The 6,000-nt window shown below is 35.6% G+C and overlaps 1 long non-coding RNA gene across 1 annotated transcript; it reads left to right on the top strand.

Moving 5' to 3' along the window:
• Positions 1-2,695: 2,695 nt before the first annotated feature.
• LOC118682618 (uncharacterized) lies at positions 2,696-4,767 on the top strand. The gene is made up of 2 exons (XR_011397226.1): positions 2,696-3,066; positions 3,207-4,767. It is a non-coding gene; the product is annotated as an uncharacterized lncRNA (long non-coding RNA).
• Positions 4,768-6,000: the final 1,233 nt, after the last annotated feature.

Raw genomic sequence — 6,000 nt, 5'->3', positions numbered from 1 at the left:
GGAACAATCATCAGAACTCGTGAACTTTGCCCATCTTCGCTTTCCCATACGCGATGCAAGTAGCCAGAAACTAACTTCAAACTATTCCATTGTGCCCAATAAGTCTTTGCGACTGGGCTTTCTGCAGCTATTTCTTCTCTCGTTGGACGTTTATTCATCTCCAACCCTTGTATTACACTTTTCAAATCTGGATCCTCTTGCTTACATTTCGTAGCTTCTCCGGATCCCAGTTCTGGGATCTGTTGTTATAGTCATTCATCGGACATCTATAATGTCTTCTTTGGCCTCAGATTTTGAGCAATGTCTGCATTCCAGATTACAGGGACATGGCATCAGCATTTCCATGACTACTACCTTTGCGATGTTCTATAGAGAAGTCGTAACTTTGGAGTCTCTCAATCCACCGTGCCAACTGTCCTTCTAGGTTCCTGAATTGTAAAAGCAATTTTAATGCTGCATGATCTGTCCTCACCCGAAATCGCTGGCATAAAGGTACTTATTAAAATGTTTGATGCACTTCACCAACGCCAGTAATTCCCTCCGAGAAACACAATAATTTCTCTCTGGCTTGCTAATGATCGGGCTGTAATACGCAACCACTTTCTCATGCCCATCAATGACTTGTGATAAAACGCCTCCTACTGCAAATCCACTAGCATCCGTATCCAAAATAAACGTTGATCTTGGGACAGGATATGCTAACATTGGCGCAGTACTTAACCGTTTCTTCAGAGTTTGGAAAGCCACTTCCTGTAATTTATTCCATTCAAAAACTCTGTTCTTTTTCGTGAGTTCATGAAGGCTACTAGCTACGCTGGCAAAATTTGGAACGAATCGTCTATAATAAGTACACAGTCCAAGGAAACTCCGTAATTCATATAAATTTTTAGGAGCGGGCCAATCTCTTACTGTCTCGATCTTTTCATCAGCTGTGCAAATGCAATCCGTTGTCACTTCGTGTCCTAAGTAGCTAACTTGCTTTTTGAAAAGGGAACACTTCTTTGGACTCAGCTTCAGACCAGCGCTAGCTAGCTTGGAAATAACCACTTTTCAAATCAAGTGTTGAGAACCATTTTGTGCCTGATAACGAGTCCAGTGTGTCATCGATTCTAGGTAGTGTATAACTGGCTTTCTTCGTTACATCATTCAACCTTCTATAATCCACACAAAATCTCATGTTGCCACCTTTCTTCTTCACAAGTACTACAGGTGAGCTACACGGACTTGGTTGGACTGATGGTTCGATTACACCGCTTTCGCTCATTTCACATATGGTCTGGCTTATACTATGTTCGCACCGAATTGATATCCTCTAGAAAACACAATTTGTGGATTGTGAAACCAAAGTCGTTCTGACCGACATTGTGTGTTTTCGATGAGTTTTCATTGACAGTTCATACATCTATTTGTTTACATTTGTTATGTACCTTACAAGAACAGTGACGGTCATCTGATGGGTAATATGACAGTCATAGCTGAAAAAATTTTCTCAGCGCGCAGAACAAATTTTCTATCATTTTCTTAAGAGCCTTGTTTTCTTTTTGTTTGTTTGTTTGGTTTTTTTTGGAGTCATTGCTGACCATAAATCCGTCATAGCAGAAAATTGTCAGTTAGGACTGAAACGCTATCAGAAGGGAAAAATTTTTTTGCGCAGTAGATAATATAATTTTTATTTCTTTAATAAATTTCAAACTTTTAATCAAAATTAGTTATAATAATATACTTAAATATAAAAAGGAATGCAACAAAATATATAATAAAATATGAATATATAAAAATAAATTTTCACTTGATGCCATCTCCTCCTCTCAATAGCTCTGCGTACGTCTTTCTCCAATCAGTGGATAGTTCTGAATTTAAAAATGCAAATGTAAATTAACAGTACTGACATATCAAATGTGAGTGTATTGGTGAACCCATCAGCAGTTTCTTGTAGGGTACGTTTTGGCCAATTATGGAATGTAAACAAATTGTCAACTGACATTTAGGGCTGGCAAAATATGTCTTCTAATAATATCGATTAAACTCGAGCAAGCACCGGTTATAATGAGTGGAATGTAAGTTTTCAAGGGGTTTTAAGCGAAAACTGTGTTTTCGTTTGACAGATATTGTATGGATGAAAACACAAGTTTTCGCGTGAAAACCTCTTTTGTCTATGAAAACGCAATGCCAAAGACGGGTAATTCAAATTTACTAAATAATAAAGCACCAAAATAAATAAAAACACTGTCTTTCTCACTCGTTGTTCTAGTGCGATTATAATTAGCAAGGGTTTAATCAATTTTGTGTGTTTTATCAGATGTTTAACCCTTATGTTAGTAACCAACTTTACCGACGTCTTTTAGCAACGATCTGAGTATTAAAAATTTTGTTTTTTTTTATTAAAATTAATAGTCAGTGACAATTTAAAGAAAATAACAACGTAGAAACGTTAACGTCATATAAAACTTATTTGGGACACCGCAGGTAGTCGGCCGGCTTTTACTTGTATTGTTCGGAGCCGAGCAGATGCCGTTCGAGAGAGAAAGAAAAACTCAAGGTTATTTCTTTGTTTTCTATCGCGCACTAGATTCGAGCATTTTTTAGTATGTAATAGATTTTTGGTGGGATCAGACGTGTTTCATTTTGTGTTCTCTTGACAGTGAAATAGAGGTATGTAAGAATTATCGAGAGCTGACTATGCTCGGTAAGTAAACGATACATCTATTTAACATTTGTAAATATTTTAATTACAATTTTGTGTAATATAATTATAATTATTTACGACATATATCACATAATATTTAATTTATTAGGTTAAGTGCAACCGAAAGGAATGAGTACTTGAGGAAACTACTTGGAGAACACGACAGTGATTCGAGTAGGGTTTCTGAGAGCGATGACGAAGACTGGATTCCAGCAAATACAGCTAGACATTAAAACCAACAAGGTAATTCAGTCCGTGACGAACCAGAAGATTCTGAAGATGCAGAAAAATCGCTAAAGAGAATTCAGCAGTAGAAGAAGAAGTTGAGAGTAGCGAGAGTGAGGATGATGACAATGAAATAGAAACAGCTGAGCCTAAAGGTAGTAAAATATTTGTTCTTAGCAATGATTAAAATAATAATTATTTTTCTTAAATAATTAATTAATGTTGTTCTTAGCAATGGTTGAAATAATAACTATTTTTCTTAAATAATTAATTAATGTTGTTATTTTTATTTTAGGAAGAGCTCAACAACCATCTTGGAGTTTTATTGCCAAAGATAAAACAGTGTGGAACAAAACTCCACCAACTCAGCATCAGACCGCAGCTCATAATTTTGTACGACAGCGGAGTGGACCTCATCGCAGTACGGAAACGTTGTCAATTAACGAGACTTTCAAAAAAATGAGTATCAACGAAATGGTTGATATAATCGTCCGCCACCCTAAGAAAAAAGCTGAAACAATTTCCAAGAGTACAATGCTAACCATCCAAACTCACAGCATCAATGGAGCAAATAATTCGAATACAGATCATATGTTTGACAAGTGGCACTCCAATTCTTATCCGCTGTATCGCGCGACGATGGGATTGACGAGATTATATATATATTCTGCATTTTTTGCGATTCGACGATGGTAATACTCGAAGTGAACGTAAAAAAGAAAACAAGGCAGCTCCAATTTGTGATTTGTGGACAATGTTGAATTCAAATTTAGCTCAGCTGTACAAACCAAGAACTAACTTGACGATTGATGAACAGCTTGATCCATACCGTGGCCGTACTGGATTTACTCAATATATTCCATCGAAACCAGCTAAGTATGGTATTAAGATCTGGTGGATTTGTGATGCAGAAAACGCTGGTGTACACTGGTAAAACAGATAATACTGCAGAAAAAAATTAGGGTGAAAGAGTAGTGAAAGAATTGGCGGCTCCGTACCGAGGTAGTGGTAGAAACATCTGCATGGATAATTTCTTTACTACTATACCAGTTGCTATACATTTATTGTCGTGGAATATTATCATTCTTGGCACGCTAAAAAAGAATAAACCTTACATCCCTAGTGTTGTGAGAGCGAATAAGACACGGGAGCAGTATTCGACAGTTATTGGATTTCACGAAAAGGTTACCATGTGTTCCTACGTTCCTAAAAAAAGAAAGCTGTCATTCTGATATATACAATGCATTCAGATATATCAGTTGGTGATGACGCTAAACGAAAACCAGAAATAATAAATTTTTATAATAAATATAAAGCTGGAGTTGACACAATGGACCAAATGGTGCGGAGATACACTAGTCAACGACGATCTTCGAGATGGCCACTGGCAATGTTCTTCAACATGCTAGATATTTCTTCACTTGCGGCATATATAATTTATTATTAAAATAATAAAATGATTGTCAAAAAAACGACAGAACGTCGTCAATTTATGCGTAAACTAATAAAGAACTAGCATTGCCGATGATTGAACATTGCACGGCGAATCCACAAGTAATGCGCCACTTCTCAACAAAGATTGGCATTGAAAGTGTATTAGGCCATATACTGACAGAAACAGTCGTGATAAATCCGGAAGGAAAAAAGTAACAGGATCTTGTCATGTCTGCAATGCTTTGCCAACAAGAAGACGGTGAAAGACACGTAAGGCCTGTGATAATTGTCACCAACCTGTGTGTGACGAGCACTCAGTTAATCGTGTACAATGTGTTCAATGTCATTAATTATAAAAAAAGTGTAATATTTCTTTATTTTTTTAATAAAATTTAGTTGCATTCATTAATTGAAATTTTAAACCATTTTTTTCCTATGCTTTCCACCGGTTGCTAATAGGGCGATGGATAGAGTTTAAGCTTATTTGAAAAAAAAAATAAAATGAACTCACAAATAGCTTTCTTTTAAGTTAAAAACGACGAGCCTAAAATGAAATCTTGAATTTTTTTTAAGTTATTCACACATATACACCGCGGTGGGTACCCGGGTACCCAGTTACTAACATAAGGGTTAATCAAACTAGTCGTACAGTTACTATATTTCCGCTGCTTCGCACATTTATCACACTAAACATTAGATCCATTGTTTACTCTTTTAAAATAAATCTACACGGCGCTAGGTGCCATTTTAATAAATATATTTAAAAAAAAGTATATTTCGATGTAAATATATAAATAATAAGTACTAAATTAGTAAATATATATATATTTGTATGCCTTTCTATCACACGGTGTGTTATGATATTATAATGGTATGAAGAACTCGAAACTAGTTACCCAGAATCGATTCTTTTTCGATCTCGGAAAGTAAAGGTCGGTTCCGAAAAATCGAACACGATACAGGATTCATGGAGCGCGGCACTACGTAGTCACAAAAACTTTTAAAATTATGTTAAGTTTTTCAGTTCCAGTTTTAACCGAAAAGTGAATTTTTTCAACATTTCTATTAATTTTTTTTTTCAAACAAAAATAACCAAAAAAAACGTTTTTTTAATTTTTTTAATACATATGCATTAAAAATAAAAAATTGTGACACATTAAATAAATTCCTTTTTTTTCCGTTGCTGAAAGGAGTTCGGTGCAAAAGAACTATGAACACCCCGGTGTTGGACCGACCAGGGCAATGTTTTTGACGCGCGGCCGAAGGCCGCCTGTGTGAAAGAAGTTTGACGCGATTGAAATATGAGTACCCCAGATCGCGGCGCAAAAGAAATTGTGACTGTTACATTTCTTCAGTATTTTTTTTCACAAGAAAATGTTTAACTCGCTGAACTGGTAATTACAGCTAAGTGATATGAATTCTGCAGAATTTTAAGTTCCCACAATATCAACACAAGAAATTGGAGCGAAAAAATGTATGTATATGGTATAGTTCCCGAAAATATTCTAGAGTTGGATGATTTTCAGTTTTCATGCGAATATTTCAATTAGACAATGTGAGATTCAAAAACAATGAAAAAAAGTAAATAAGGGGTTTGGTCATGTCAGAGACAATGTTTTTATCAAAGTTAATCGTGCACTTAAAGGTTTCGACTT

This window comes from Bactrocera oleae, chromosome X, assembly GCF_042242935.1.
Source record: "Bactrocera oleae isolate idBacOlea1 chromosome X, idBacOlea1, whole genome shotgun sequence".
Taxonomy (NCBI): domain Eukaryota; kingdom Metazoa; phylum Arthropoda; class Insecta; order Diptera; family Tephritidae; genus Bactrocera; species Bactrocera oleae.
This window is presented reverse-complemented; position numbering and strand designations above follow the sequence as displayed.